The following is a 16720-nucleotide window of genomic DNA, read 5'->3' as shown; positions in this document are numbered from 1 at the left end:
GATCTACTGGTAGATCTTGGAGCATCTGATGGGATCCTGACTGGTATGGCCAAGAGGCTATCAAGCGCAGCACTTCATCTGCTCCTTCCCCCACTGCTGCTCATCTCCTGCCTTTGCCTTGGAGCTTCCCCTCCCCCTGGGGAGCCTCCTGCTTTCTGGGCAGGGCAGGGGAGGGAGAAGAGGGGTGCTGACATCAAGGTGCCCCCTCCCACTCTCTAGCCTTTCTTCACAAGCAGAGAGGGGGCACAACAGGATTTAGGATGGAGTTTGCTCACAGCTTTAGGGAGTGGCCCAGGGCCAGAGCAGGATAGAGCCTTCCTTAGCTCCACTGCACCACCACCACCCAGGAGGTAAGCAGTGCCTAGCTAGAGCCCACATCCTAAACTCCTACCTCAGTCATGAACCCCTTCTAACACCTCAAACCCTGAGCACCCCTGCATCCAAACGCGGTCCCAGAGCCTGCACCTAGAACCCCTCCTACATCTCAACTGCCTGCCCCTCGAGCAGCCCTGAGCCCCTCTCACACTCCAGATCCCTTAATCCAAGACCAAAGCCTGCACCCCAACCCTCTGCCCCAGCCTGATGAAAGTGAGTGAGGATGGGCAAGAGGGAGGTGGAGCCAAGGGTATTTATATTTGAGGTAGACCCTGGATTGCACTTAAATTCAAAAAGTGATCTCATGCTTAAAAAGGCTGGAGACCACTGGTATAATATGACCAAACAGGAAACACACCCACCCCTCATTGCTAACATTCCACAGTTACAATGGTGAAGGTTTTCAGCTGTGATTGTGGTCTGTACCAGCATGATCAGAGATCTGCCAATATCATGAGAAAACTTGAGTTAAGGGTTCTCATCTTACAGGCTGTGATCCACTTCAGCGTATACAATAACCCTAACAGCCACTGTACCACTGAAAATACACAGCCTAACTACTATCTCAACAAAAAGGGGGGTGGGGGGGGAGAATCACAGGAACATGTTTAAAGCAAGAAACACCAATCCAGTTGGTTAGTCCTCAATAATATTCATCAGAAAATTTCTTCAGTGGTGATGAAGCAGTCACCTATTTCCAGCATGGCAATTCTAATATGGTAACATAACACAAAACATTTGACTGTACCAGGAGCCTTGTGTGGCAAGACTACAATGTGTGCAAAGCCTCATGTAGAATAACTAAGGCTTTTGATTTTAGGTAAACACCCAATATAATACCCCCAGTACAAAAAAGTTACATTGGTGTTTAGCCAATAAATGCTGGAAAAAATGTCAAATGGTTACTCGGTGTTGACTTCAGCCCTTTCCCTATACAGTTTGTTTATACAGGAGGGCTACATCTAGACTGGCATGATTTTCCAGAAATGCTTTTAATGGAAAAGTTTTCTGTTAAAAGCATTTTCGGAACAGAACGTCTAGATTGGCACGGACGCTTTTCCACAAAAGCACTTTTTGCAGAAAAGTGCGTCTACAATGGCACAGACCATTTTCGCGATCGGGGCTTTTTTGCGCAAAACAAATCTGTCTACACTGGCCCTTTTGCGCAAAAGTTTTGCGCAAAAGGGACTTTTGCTTGAATCAGAGCAGCATAGTATTTCCGCAAAAAGCACTGATTTCTTACAGTAGGAAGTCAGTGCCTTTGCAGAAATTCAAGCGGCCAGTGTAGACAGCTGGCAAGTTTTTCTGGAAAAGCGGCTGATTTTCCGGAAAAACTGGCCTGTCTAGACACAGCTGAGATGTCACTGTTCCCAGGCTTATATACATAGGGCAGTAATATGGACTTCAGGGGAGTGATTTCTAAAGTGCACTAATGTGCTACACATTCATTGGTCGGTATAGGCCTTACTGGGGTGCACTAAAGGTACTGTAGTAGATTTTAATGTAGTACTAAAGAATGGAAACGGGAAAGGATAAAAATGTTCACCAACCTTCCCAAATTCTCCCCCTCACTCGCTGAGATGGGGTTCTTCTGCGGAGATTCACTGTCCAGGCGGAGGTGAAGCAATTTCCAGGAGGCTGCAGTAGCAAAGACTGATTCTCCAGCAAAGTAAGGAAATAGGAAGGCAGCAGCAAACATTTTAACCAGGATGATGACCAGGAGGCTAAAGATGCCACGTGGTACAAAACCCCGCTCCATCAGCAAAGCATGGGATCTTCACATGGCATCTGCTTTCTTCAGCCCTGCATCTCCGAAATTGCTCAGCAGCAGGCTCTCCTCCTGTAGCCCTTGTGAACTCTGCACAAAGGGAAACTGAATGGCAAGCAGTAAAACCAAAAAGGCAGCTGTAGTCAGTTGCAGGGGGATCCACAGGACTTGTGGGGTTTAAGGAGAGGCTGCAGCAACTTTCATGCAGAATTCCCAGCCCTTCTTGGTGCTGCCTGTCCACTCTATCATTCCTCCAGCCTCAGGTGATAGAATACCATCTAAAAAGAGAGACAGAGGTCAGAGAAATCACTTAATACATTGCTGGAAGATGCTCAGACCCGGACCTGTGGGGACAACGGTGGCGTAAAAATCTAATAATTCTGAGGATACAAATCTGAACTATATTTTCACTGTGTCTCTAGGTCCATATTTGGCCCTTCGCTTCATCCTCTGAGCTAATTCAATTTTGCTTGCTTTTTCATTGACAGATTGTGAGCTATATGCTTCATCTGAACTAGCAAGAGGATCTGTGTCCCTTCAAAACACTGACTGGATGACTCAAAATACTTTACTTTTATTACAATTATAAAAAACTGAGAAGTTCAGTATTGCTTAAAACAAACACAAATAATCACAATTCAAAAATAGCTTTAGCCAAGACAGACCCATGTTGCATATGTACAGGATATCCCATACATAAGGAACTGCACTTTTTGTGGTTTTACTTGCTAACTATTTCAACTCCAGACCTATCATTCTTAAGATTCAACTTTACTTCTACATCATCAGTGCTTGAGACCCTGAAAAGAAGTGTAAAGAAGCTCCCAGATTGAGAGAGAGAGAGAGAGTGTGTGTGTGTGTGTGTGTACGCCTGTGCCTGCTGTTTTTTCTTGATTTGTCTGCTCACAGTGCCCCCTGTGGGCCGTTGCTCTCATGAGGCAAGTCTTTGTTGACTCGGCCCTTTGGTGTGTCACAAGCAATCCGTATGTGAAAACAAAACAAACCCCTTCTAGGGTACATGCTGTTAATGTCCTCACTAACATCATGCAGTTCTCTCCTTTCATAGTGACAGCACCCATCCACTGACATTATCTCTGTTTCCCTCCCTGGCTCAGTCCTCAATCAGCCCATCCCACAGGGCCCCGCACAGTACCCTCAGTTGGAGTTTGGCTACTCCAGAAAGTTTCCTACTCTGGGACGGAGCAGCACCCCATCCTGCCTGCAGACTCTCTGCCTTCACTTGACTCTTCAGTAACCTCTGCTCTCCCACTGAGCCATCTTCTTGAACTCAGTTCCTTGAGCCCAGCTCTTCAGCAGAGACCGTCTCTGTTCATGCCCCTTCTGGTAGTAAGAGTTCCAGGGTACACCCAATCCCTGGGTATGTCTACACAGCAACGTTATTTCGAAATAGCTTAGTCCACGTCTACGCAGCAGGCAATTATTTCAAAACAATGTCGAAATCCTGTCAAGCTGGAGGACTTCTTACTCCTACTCCTCTAATTCTCATTGTACGAGGAGTAAGGGAAGTCAGAGGAAGAGTGCTCTAAGTGCTGTGTAGACACTCCCAATTTCGAAATAAGCTAATTGATGTAGCTCAATTTGCGTAGCTTATTTCAAGTTAAGCCCTGCTGTGTAGACGCACCCCCTGAGGTCATATAAACTTCCCTAGTGGCTACTGGGGAAGTGAACCTAGGCTGGCCACCCACTATTTTGGGTCCAGATTCAGGGACCTCTAAGCAATGACCATGTGCCACACCCCTTTAGTTAAATATATTTCCCTGGCTCACTTCCCAGCAGCTGTCCTCGTTTTACTTAAACTCAGCAACCAGCCAGGTGCACCTTCCTCACTCCCCCAATCTTTGCCCGCTCTGTCTGGCCTTACAGCTAGTGAGGAGTACTGTCCTTACTCCTCTGACACCAGCCAGCAAACAACTCATGCTGACCCGACAGTTCCTTTTATGTGAGTCTGCTGACTGCTTCCCTGTAGCCTCTTTATGACTAGCTGTTCCTCACACAGCCTCTAGGCAGCTTGGAGGACCCACTTCTACTGCTCTTTTCTGGGGGCAGTAAGACTGCAAGGCCTCCAGTAAGGGGGGTCCCAGGCCTAATGCATCCAGTCAGAAGAGGCCACTTCTTTTACTTATTCAAAGTATCTCTGATGCTTCTTGCCCTTCAAACAAGTAGCATAGGTGTCAAATACTCCTTCCCAATCACATTCACAGCCAGGAGTAAAGCATCTCATGGAGATCCACAGAGGTGCCCGTTACTTAGATATGTTAGTGGAAAAAATTAATTGCCTCAAAACAATCCTATTTTTCCACCCATGTGATTATAACTTGAAATACTATAATTTTAAATCTAGACATTCATTTAGCCTAAGAATTGATTTTGCATTATCATGCACCATATAACTCAATTTTTAAAATACTGTTCCTACACATCAGAATCTAAAGCTCCCCCCCAAAAAAAATCTTTTCCAGAAGTCCCTATGACAAGAGCCACTACAAAACCCTTCAGCCAAGTCTGAAGAAAAGCAGTCATTATTACCGATACAGTAGGGAATTTGATGAATAATCTGGATTTGCCCTGACATCTGTCACAGGGACTTTGATTATTGTGAAATATTGTACATATTAATTATTCATATTTTCATAGTGCTTAGAGATTCCAACCAAGACTGGTGCTCCATTGTACCAGGCACTATGCATACACATTGGGAGAGACAGCCCCAACCAGCTTACTGTCTCAGCAGACAAAAGGTGGGAGAGGAAACACGGGGATAGGTGAAATTGCTTGTCCAAAAAAATCACAGAGCAGATCAGTGGCAGAGTAAGGCAAATACCCCTGGTTTCCTAAGTGCCAGTTTGGTGCCAGATCCACTAGGCCATACTGTTTTCTATAGTTTCAGAGGGATAGCCGTGTTAGTCTGTAACTGGAAAAATTTAAAAAACAATGAATAGTCTTTAAGGTGCTGCAAGACTAACAAAACCTGTAGATGGTATCATGAGCTTTCGTGGGTACAACCCACGTCTTCAAATGTTTTCTATAAGTTACTCTACCACCAACGGACATTCATGTACTGACATTCACATACTTTACCATCACATATGGCATATCTGAATTAGTGACCTATTTATGGAGCAATGTATAGCCGTCATGTAAAAATAATCCAATTCCTCATCAGTGCTCAACTTTATGACTGAAGAAACAAAATGGAAACAATTACGTCTGATTTGCACAATGTGTTCTATACATGCAGATTTTGGTACAAATGATAGCTTAGAACTGAACTCTAAAATTAATTTTCCTTGATGAGCTATTTTTCTATTGCATTCAGTGTATCTGGGAGCCTTCTTCATTGAGGGTCCAATCCTGCCAACTTTCTGCTGGTGGAGCTGTCGTATTTATTGAAAGTATTCCTTGCCAATGCTTTACCATATTAAGGTCTTAATTCTGCAAACCATTTAAGTACATGATTAAGTCCCACTGACTTCATCATATGTTTAAATGTTTTGGTGAATGGGGATGCAAGTTAAGCATGTGATTTGTTAGAACCCAGGCCTAAGACTGCACTTCTCACTAAGGCAAAACTCCCACTTACGGCAGTGGAAATTTAGCTTAAGTAGATACAATAGGGACAGGATTAATTTCCATGGGTGCAGTACATGATACAGGGATTTTATTTCTTTGTATCCAGTGCACAAATCTCCAGATGAATTTTTCCATTGCACCTAGATATTGCAGTCAATATAGACCTCTGAAAAGGACCTCTGTGAGGTGTTCCAGTTTCTCATGAATATTTGTATTGTCTGCTTTTGCTATAGCCTACAAGAATCAGAAATTTAAATATCCCTTTAACCTCCTGCCTACATTTCTGAAGGGAGGTCTAAGCAGAACAGTATTTCTTAGTAACCTGCTTCCAAGATAATGTTTTATTAAGGGCATAATGTGATTAAAATTATTTGCTTTCAAGACTAGATTAGCGGTCCCGTATATTCTACTAGTCCAGTGTGTTTTGGCTCACTGCGAACACCATTCAATATAAAGTGTAACTGAAGCCCTTTTTAAGCACCCTGTTTCAAGAGCCTACTGTTGAACATCTGCAGACTCCCTGAGAAACGTGATCCCATTCCCAGGGAAGTGAATGGCAAAGTTCCCATTGACTTCCGTGGTACAAGATCAAGTCCTCGGTGTCCAACGGCTCTGACCGTTACAGGAGCTAAAAGCCTATGCTGCTTTGCTAATGCAGACACATTTAGCTATAAGCTGGTGTACTTTGTAGCCCAGGGTATATAGTGTGCACCATTTTAAGAAGAAACTGCCCCATGAGCACTTTGATAGCCATATATCCTAGAGCAGTCTCTTCATTCATATCACCTGAGGGGATTACTATGGAGAGTACAAGCCATGATTTAGGTCAGCCACTTCGATGGCTGGTCATCTTCCACATTTTAATTGAACATTAAGGTTTAAGGTTAAGTACTCAGGAGACAGGTAATACCCTGAAGTGAAGAAGAATGTTTTTCATATTAAATCAACAAGAGCTTGTATTTAACAATTAAATTATCCTATCATAACCAGAGCCTGCTGTAAACTTCAGCATGGCATGGTCTGAGTCCAGGATCCCACCTTATAAAAGGAGAAGGAGCAACACATTCTTACAGAACGGTACCAGCTAATCCACACACAAGAGTCACATTACTATCCAGAAGAACGTCTCAATATGGAGGTTTCAGCAAGTAGCTACTACCTGGCTTATTTACATGGTTGGGTAGGAAGGAAGGCCCAAAACTTATGGGAGATGCATCCAAAAAACACCCCTTTTCTGCTGACATATGAGGTGGCATTACATCAAAGGTTGAGAATCACGACTTAATTACATCATCATGCGCTGTTTTTCAAATACAAGATAACCTTACACATCTGCAACTTTAGGTACACATGGCTCTGTGTGTGTCAGAGAAAGTGAGCCCAAGAAAGTAATTTAGATGAAATAACTTCAGGGATGAAGTAACAGATTTCTTACAGGAAGTGTCCTATTGCACCCCCCACCCTGGGCAGGGGTCATGGCAGGAGGGTTGGAAGACTGTGATACAATAGTACATATAAAAAATTAAGTGTGGGATGGAGTGGGGGCCTCAGGGCAGAAGTCAGGGGGAGCTCAGGGTTGGGAAATGCGGGGGTGCAGGAGTCAGAGCAAGAGGTTGGGAGGTGTGGGGGACTCAGGGCAGGGGGTGGAGGGTGCAGGAGTCATGCCAGTGGTTAGTGGGAGCTCAGGGCAGGGTATTGGGGTGTGTGGGGAACTTACATCTGGGAGTTCAGCCACTGCACTGCCCAGCTACCTGATCCCTGGAGCAGTGGAGACCATGCTGCCCAGCTGACCAGGCACTGGGGCTCAAGCATCCAGAATCCCACCCCCCACCCCGCAGCAAGCCTGTCTTTTACTGATGTGCCATATCAGGGCACACTGGTTTACTTTCACCTTTGAATATTTATGATAAATAAAGCAAGAACTCCTGCCAGAGTACTCTGACAGGTGAGCCCTACAAAGATGTAGGAAACACTTTTTGATTTTATAGAACATTATTTAAGAAATAATGTGTCGTCATGAAATTAGACATAGGTGCATCTGGGCCCAGAGTTCAGGCTGTGTGTACAACCTTATTCTCTGATATTTTCTGGCTTTTAAGTGTTTTTACTGTGCAATTTTAATGTTCTTTTAACCGGACCTTTTAAAGGGATTCAGACAAAAATAAACTTCAGACCTACCCTCCACCCAAACTTCTTGTCTCTTGCAAGGTAAGGACTCAATAAAGGACTCCTGCAGAGCACAGTCTCAAAAACTTAAGTGTGTGTGTGTATAAACTTAAAGGATGCACTTTGCTTACGCATTTTGCTTAAGAGCCATTGGAGTCAATGAGACACGAGTGCTTGCTTTGCTGAATCAGAGACTGCCTGATGCAGGATCACAGAGGCCCACTCTTCATATAGAGCCTTAGTCAAGACGCACTGAAATCAATGGAAAGTTTCTCATTAATTTCACAATGGGCTTTGAGTCCAATTCTCACAGTCTAGCAGGGAACATACTCCATCAACACAACCTTTCATTAAATGTTAAGTACATGGATAGAGTTAGCAATGTACATATGGTGCACCCAACCTTCATTCAGAATGCTGTGCTGTTCATACTAGTGCTATTTTTAGTAAGAGTGCTGCTTCTATGTCTGAAATGCAATTTATGAAAAAGTTCATTCTCAATCACCAGTTTTCAGTGCAATGCTCTAGTCACTGCTTTTCTGAGGGTGAACCATGACCTATTTGAATTTCTGATTAACAGCAATTGTTCAAAATCATGTCAGGGAGTGGGGTTTATGTAATTAAAAAAAAAAAACAATTTTTCATCTCCTTTTACCCCTAAAATAGCTGGTCCCTTCTTGCTCAGAATTCCAGAAATTCAGCCCTAATTTCTTTTCAAAGCTAGAAAGGTATTTTTGTCCAACAGGTGAAAGTTTCAGGTATCTACGAAGGCATTAGAAAGGAAATGCTCAGGCAAACTTAGCTACGGCTCTTTTTAGTTGTCCATCTATTATCATTTTTGTGACTTTGATCTATTGCCTCGTGTTTATTCCAGAGCATTTGAAAATTTAAGCTTTAAGGCTGGGATAACCAAAGGCACATGACGGAGTTAGTTCTATATTGTGCTACTGTTTTCTACTTCTTTTGAAAAGCAAATCAATGCAACGAATATGAAGATAGTAATAGTTGAACTGGACCACTCAGGAGCCTGGCAATAGTCACTCTCTATTGACTGTTCAGTAACACATTGTGAGAGGAGGTGGTGGCCTTATTTCAGTTGCAAGCAGAGAAACAGTCACATCGCCAAACCCCACTCAGTAGCAGTCTCAGAAGAGGCAGAATGACTGAATGAAGAATGAATTACTCACTTATATAGAAATGGTCCTTTCAGGATAGGAAGAAGGCCTCATTGGCAGAGGGGTCTTGGAAAGTTGGATTGCTACTGACTCTTGGCACCCCTGTTCAGGGTTGAAGTTGAGGACTTAAATGCAAAGGACTAGCATCTTGAGCAGCTTTCATACCCTCTAAACTGACTTTAAATGGTAACCCCCCATCCATTCAGAATACAGACCGCCCCAATGAAGGGCTCTGTTTTTTCTGTCGTTTATCCGGTGTGAATGGCTCAGTAGTGCAGGGCTCTCAATGCTGAACATTTTGAAAAATATCAGACAGAGGTATTCATCTACTTCTGCATATGCTGCAATAACTAGGGATAACAGATGATTTCACAGAGGCACCCTATCCACAAGTCTCAGTTGTTGACTGTCTGTTGGGGATTTAAACCAGAACCATTTATTGTTATGGATATTATGTTCTAAGTCAAGAAATAACCTAGATAAGAGCCTGCAAGTCATCACCTAAAACACTTAAGTGAAGAGCGATTGTTTCAACTTGCCTCATGTGCAGTAATAAATACTATTTGCTATTAAACAACAAATCAGAGAAGGGAGCGTTGATAAAAGATGCAATGTCATCATATAGGTATGAAAGGAGTGTACTGAAACTTAAGCCGTTGCCTGTGTAAATGTTGGCCTGCTATCCCCCTGCAGATCACTGCAGACTGGTATTCTGACCCTATGTTGAAATAAAGCTGTAGTTTTTGTCTCTCCATCCTACAGCAGTTGTCCGTTTTGTTCAGTTTATGATGTAGCCTGTAGACCTGGTTAGTGGTTTGAGATATCCTTACAAACATCTTCATATTTATTAATGCAAGGGAGTGAGTATCATATTCTATATGTTAGGAACAAAAAAATCTTCTCTCCTATTGCTTTTGTAAGGGGATTAAACTCCCCTTTTGGAAACACTGCACCTGAGAGTATGGAATGGTGCAAAAATTGCACTTTGACCTCCTTGTAGAATTTCATAGTGTGGGAAAAAAAAGCTAAGGGATTGTAAACTCTTCACGTTAGGGACGGTGTCAGTACTAATTGTAAAATTCAAGTGGGGCATAACAACTTACCTTATAATTCAGTAGTTACTGGTACTTGAAAAAATGCTTCCTACTTCCCTGCCATGGCTAGAAACGTGTTCAATAAAGAGAAGGCCATATGATGATTAGCCAAGTTATAGCCAGGTTGGTCCCAGGATATTAGAGACAAGATATTGAGCAAATATCTTCTATCGGAACTTAAAACTGCTCTGTGGAGCTTGCAATCTTGTCTTTCACTAACCAAAGTTGGTCCAGTAAAAGATACACCTCTCTGCTTTGTCTCTAATTTTATTATTACTATTTCTGAAGTCCTGCTTCTGCAGCTTTGGAACCCACTACTGGAATGTGCCATATAATATGCCATCGGGGGCACTAGAGAATTTACCCCCCTATCAATAATTTCATCATCTACCATTCTGTTACATTATCAACTGTAAAAAGTACATGGACAGAATTAGAATGAAAGTCAGTGAGTGGCATGAGCCCAAGGTAAAATACAGAAAGACACTGAATGAAGAACATCACTTTTTGTGGGCTTGCTGAAGCACCACAGCCACTTATGCATAAAGTAATCAGTTTGTATACTGTACGTTTTATCCCACTGCCACAACGCCGGAAGAAAGGGAGCCAAACCAGACGTAGGTTATAGAGCCAAAAACCTAGGGCTTTGCTAAAGTGTTTTTATTTCTATGCCCAAACAGCACCAGAGGATGGGACACAAACACACACATCTTCCACCCACAGCTATCATGGTACTGAAACAACAAATACCACACTGCTAATGAACATGAGTGGGGAGTCTTAGGAAAGGGAAAAGCAAAAGGACTTTAACCTCAGCCTGCTCTCAAAATCAAACCTTCATAGGCTTTTATACAGCATCTAGTACAATGAGTCCTTGATGCTGACTTGGTCCTCGGGTCACCATTTCATTACAATATGAAGGATAAAGAATAGTATTTTATTAGCGAAGTAGCTACTACAGTGCAGCAACTAAGGGGAGTTTCCAAAACTCTTCCCTGGCTAAAATACTGAAATCCAGTCCACCATATGTATGATCCCGGTGGCATTGAGAACCAGTCCACCAGCTTCACTGGTATTTTTGGGTACATCTACACTTACTCCCTAGTTCAAGCTAGGGATGCAAATGTAGGTGACCGAAATTGCTAATGAAGCAGGGATTTAAATATCCCGTACTTCATTAGCATAATCTCGCCCGTGTGTTACTCCGCTCAACAGCTGATTCGAACCTGGAAGTGCGCTCCGGGACCCGGTAGTTCAAATCAAACCCCTTGGTTCGAACTAACGTTACTCCTCAAAAGGAGTCGCGTTACTCAAAAGGAGTCACGTTAGTTCGAACCAAGGGGTTTGATTTGAATTACCACGTCCCGGAGCGCACTTCCTGGTTCGAATCAGCTGTTGAGCGGAGTAACGCGCGGGTGAGATTATGCTAATGAAGCGTGGGATATTTAAATCCCCGCTTCATTAGCAATTTCGGTCACCTACATTTGCATCCCTAGCTCGAACTAGGGAGCAAGTGTAGATGTACCCTTATAGAAAAAGCCTTTATTGGGATACCCTAAATCAACGGCATTTGGGAAATCACTCTTTTGCCTCCCTGGCCAAGGAATCCTGTCACGAAGTAGATGGAGACAGACCGCTGATATTTTCTTAGCCAGACACCATTTCCTTCCCTGACTTCAAAACAGATACAAAATTTATGACATGATGCCAAGTCCCCATATCCCAGAAAGATGACGCAATCTTGACTTCTGATGTACCAGTATTCCCTTCTTAAATGTGCTTTTTACATGTTGTACAAGGTAGCCCATGTTTCAGCTACATGACTCAAATTTGGCAGCTTCCAAACCAGCAAAATCCCAGATCCGAAATAAGAAGCGTCCTCAAAGGATGTATTTTATCTAAAATCACTGATCGCTTTTTTTTTTCCTTCAAACATCTCATCAGAACACTTAGAGATGCTAAAGGCGGTGACAGCAGGAACTTTGGAACATATCACATGGCATTGTGATAAGGTCTCCCCCCTTTGGAATGCCACCTCTCAAGTAATTAGCTTTGCAGAGAAGTAGATAACTCCAGCACTAACCCCACAGGGCTGACTAGGGAGTTGTATGCAGCCCTTAGTACACAACATAAAACTCTGCTGTAATAACTACTGCATACTACATAACAAACCATTTACAGAGGAATTGGCTAGGGTATTAGCATACACTTTTGATAAACACTGTTTGAGTCTTAGGTCTGCCACAAAGAAAGTTTGTGGAGCCTTGGCTACAGGGTAAGTGACATACAAATAGCTATGTCTGATCAGACCAGTGATTCTCCTAATCTCTTGTCTAGACAGGCCTATACCAAATATTGAAAAGAAAGGTGCAAAACTCCCATCACAGACAGTTACCCAATAACATGCCCATGGGGAAGTTTCTTCCTTAACCCATTAACCCTCTGGGGTTAACTAAAGGCCTGAAGTATGACAGTTGACATCCCTTATAAACAATATCTTAGCTGAATTTAACAAAATATTAATTTAAATGTTACACCTTTTTTCCATCCAGTGCAGTTTTGCCTCTTGTAGTAGTAACACAGGCTCTATTATGCATTGTGTACAAAAGTATTTCTTTTGTTTGACTTCAGATGAATTGCCTCTTAATATCACTTGGTGCCCTCTTCTGGTCTTATGAGAAAAGGTAAATGGGTGCATCTAAGCTAAAGTTTTATATACATTTACTATTCTATTTACTTCAGCTGCTTTCTCAACTCAGTATCTTTTTATGTTGTATATAATTTACAGCTGTGCACTTTTTTTTGCAAAGAGTTTAAACCTACAATTGACTTATATGTTCTGGATCACTATTGATGTGTTGCCCTGATGAATATTATCTGTTCTGAAAGAGTAATCACTCCTCTTTCCTCCCTTCCCCCCTTCCCGCACGCCTTCTTGGCTTTTTTATACAAACATGCTCTAAATAAAACATTTAAAGGGGACACCGTCAGACAAAACTGACGTAACACTGTACATTTTGTATAAATAAGCGTTTGAAGATCTAAAGCTTAAAAAAATGTTTGGTTTTGTTTGTTTTAAAAATAGTCTTTCCATTGGAATTAAAAGCATTCCCCGATGTGTCCACAATCCAAAGACCATTGCCAAATCCTGCCAGCACAGGAAAATCTCAGGAGCCAAGCTGGGTAGAAAAGAGGTACAAATGAAAAGTGAAAAACTGACAATCTAGTTTCATTGTCCAAGTTGAGACACATGGAAAAAGGAAGCATGTCATAAGCAGCACAGAGAGGGGAAGGAGTTCACTGAATTACTTCATTTAGAACCATGTAAGGTGCTATTACCAAAGGGCCACACACACTCCTCCTGCAGAAAGGGGGCAAGGAAGCCAGGAATCTGGGAGGTTCACCTTGCCTTTTGTCCTGGCACTTCAGCCTCCAGGACCCTGTGATCTGCACTCTAAGGACAACAACATGCCACTGAATGCTGCCTCGTCCCATCCAAGGCAGCAAGTTCCAGACACGCTGATGTGAACTCCCTCCTCTCGCTATCCAGAGGCATAAAACAGAAGTGAACACGGCTTATTGCATATCTAAACAGCTACAAGCTAGGCTGAGAGGAGAGTGTGGCCTTGGAAGGCTGCTGCTCTGAATCCTGCATACTGCCCCCAGCCCAACAGAGCTATGGCAAAGCAGCTTCCATAAATGTGGGGAAAAGGACTATGCAGTTCAAGCTGGATAACAGGCTCACGAATTCACCCCAAGTTAGAAGAGAGAACCAGTTAAGATCAGCAGAGAAAGGACCATGCTGTGTGTAAAGGGGAAAAAGCCAACTCCAGCAGAAGACCAGGATCCCATGCTAGGGAGCTAACCATGGAGAGGCAGCAGCAGGAGATACCACACGGGGGGGGGCTCAACATAATAGCAGCTTGCTCCACAAATGATCCAAGTCGAGACAAGGAAGTTGGCAGCTGGGGAGAGGTGGGAAAAAACTCAGTGACTATGTGGTGAACCTGGAAAGCCAACCAGTGGGGTTTATGGGAAAAAATGGCTTGGATGGACACAGTGGGAGTTTATCAAGCCGGAATCCCCTCACCACATGTCGGCAGCCAGAGAACCTCAGAGTCTAAAACCATGGCCCACTGGGGTTCTACGTATGGCCCACGAGACATTTTGTTTACTGTTGGCTAGGCACAGGATTGCCAGATTCTGCCGCTCTCCGTCTGCATAGTTTTTTTTCCCCTACTGAAATGACGTGCACTTAAAGCAAGGGCACGTAAAGCGAGGTGCATGCTGACTGCACACTTCAACTGTGAGAACCAGGCGCTCCCTCTGCCTCCAATCAAATTGTTGCTACAGTTTAATCGGCAAACCCCACCAATTCTAGGTACGCCTGTGCAGTTAGCAAAACTACCCTGTCCCCGGATGGTTATGACAGTCTTGCGAAGGGCCACTCTCGCGGGCTCATTAGCCTAGGCTGCCCATTGTTGTGCTAAAACCTTCCCCCATCCTCCCCTGAAACACGCTGGCTTTCCTAATGGGGATGTGAAATCTCGTTTAATAGTTAACCAGTTAAATGTTAAGCTTAACCAGCTAACTAATTAAATGGGGGTGGGCAGCTGGGCTGGAGCGGGCCCCCTCCCCTGCTGCAGGCAAGGACTGCTCCCACCTAGCTGCTTCCGTTAACATCCCTACTTCCTTCCCAGAACTGCAATCTCTGGGCACCACTGGCAACCAAGTTCCAAGGGACTGCACAGGTGTAAACAAGAAGAGAATTTGACCCAATCTACCTATTGTCTCAACCACCTACAAATGCTTCTTTTTGCTATTGCTCACAGAAATCACTCATGCTGCAGAAGTCCCCCCTCCACTCCCACACACACACACTCACAAAAGACAAAGTGAGCACCTGGGTGCTCAATTACACCAACTTCCAGAAAGCAAAGTAACTCTTGCCCTATCAGTCAGCCAGCGTAGCAGACATAAAAGCACGGTCTGCAATAAATGTTCATAGAACCGGTATCTTCTGCCTTTAAAAATAATAAACGTGAGACTTCAACATTTACCTAGCAATAGGACACCATTGCCCAAGACAACATTCTGTTCCGCTTGCTTTCTGGGACTCAAAAAAGCACGCCCTTAAATACTGATGTATGCGGCGGGACAGTGTGTTCTGGGATCCTGTCAAAGGGCGCGCTTTTGTTCTTCTGCTTACAAAGCGCCAGAATAAAATATTTCCTTTGGAGAATCTCGCACATCATTTCATTAAGATAAACACACGCTGATCATCTGCATCTGTCAAAGCCCTGAGATTCCTGCATTTACTCCCACCCTCGCAACCCTTCCTCCCTGCTCCCATCAAAGGAGAGTGCTTCTTTCAGGGCTGTTCTTCGCTAACTGGTTTGCTGTGGAGCAGCATGAGGCTCTTAGGGGCTGAGGGCATGAACAGCCCTTCAATAAACAAAAAGGACATGATTTTTCTTTTATTTTCAAGGAATGAATTGCTATGGAAGGCAAGTCTGGGGTAGGAAAATCCTTTATGTCCATCTTCTCCCATGACGGATGCAGCACAGGCAGCAGCAATAGAGATTTTCAGCAGTAGTGATGTCCTGAGGCTTATTTGGCAGCAATTCCAGCCAACGCCCTCCCCAGTGCAGCCAACCCCATTGCTACCTGCCATTTATCAGTACTATTTACCATGTGCATCACGGTAACACCTAGAAGGCCCTTCAGAATGAAGCCCCATTAACACTACGTGCTATTAAGTAGTATGCCTCTGCCCGGGGCACATACCTCTGGGTCACCCTGCCCAATACAAGTCACTCATATGTAGAGCGAGCAGACTTGCCCAGCACTGCCTGGGTCTGGCTGGGGGGGGGGGGGGGGGGACAGGGCAAAGAGGAGGAAAGACCGCAGAGGCCTCTCACCAGCGTGACCTGGGCCGGCCTGGGGTCAGAAAGGCTGATTCAGCACCTGGCGGGGAGCAGGGACAGGGCTCAACCCAGGGACGGTGGGGAAGAGGCAGCCGAGAGGTTCGGGTGGGAAGGGCGACCGGCCCAGGGTTGGGGCTAGGGAAGTTGGGGTTGTGGGGAGGAGCCACACAGGGCTCCACCAATCAGGGCCAGACTGAGCCATTCTGGTGCCCTGGGCAGACAGTTTAATTGCACCCCGGGTTGGGGGAGGGCGCATGCATGGCCCCGCCCCTGCCTGGCGCATGGGGGAGGGCACGCGGAGCTGGCAGCGGCAGGACGCACATGCCTGACCCGGCCCGGCCCGGCTACTGCCACTGGCCTGCAGCCCAGGACCACCTGGGGCCGGCCGAGCCTGGCCATGCAGGGCCCTGTGGCCGCGGGGGGAAGGGCGCTGCTGGCCAGCGTTGCAGGGGTTAACGCGGCCCCTGCCCCGGGCGGCCACTGGGTGCTGCTGCTGTCCGCAATCCAGAAGCTGGGTGTGCGGCGCCTGATGGCAGCTGTAAGGGGCTGCTTGCCCCTTACAGCTGCCATCAGGCACCCCCCATAGGTTGGCGCCCTGGGCAGCTGCCCGGCTAGCCCATGCCT

The 16720-nt window shown here is 44.8% G+C and overlaps 1 protein-coding gene across 1 annotated transcript in view; it reads right to left on the bottom strand.

Moving 5' to 3' along the window:
• Positions 1-1944, bottom strand: part of SLC4A4 (solute carrier family 4 member 4) — a 237704-nt gene extending 235760 nt beyond the window's left edge. Inside the window, exon 1 of the mRNA XM_089778143.1 lies at positions 1926-1944. The gene's annotated coding sequence lies outside the window, so the exon portion shown is untranslated. The remainder of the gene's footprint in view (positions 1-1925) is intronic.
• Between the last annotated feature and the right edge of the window lie 14776 nt (positions 1945-16720).

Source organism: Pelodiscus sinensis, chromosome 4, assembly GCF_052426305.1.
Source record: "Pelodiscus sinensis isolate ZL-2025 chromosome 4, ASM5242630v1, whole genome shotgun sequence".
NCBI classification, from domain to species: Eukaryota; Metazoa; Chordata; order Testudines; family Trionychidae; genus Pelodiscus; species Pelodiscus sinensis.
This window is presented reverse-complemented; position numbering and strand designations above follow the sequence as displayed.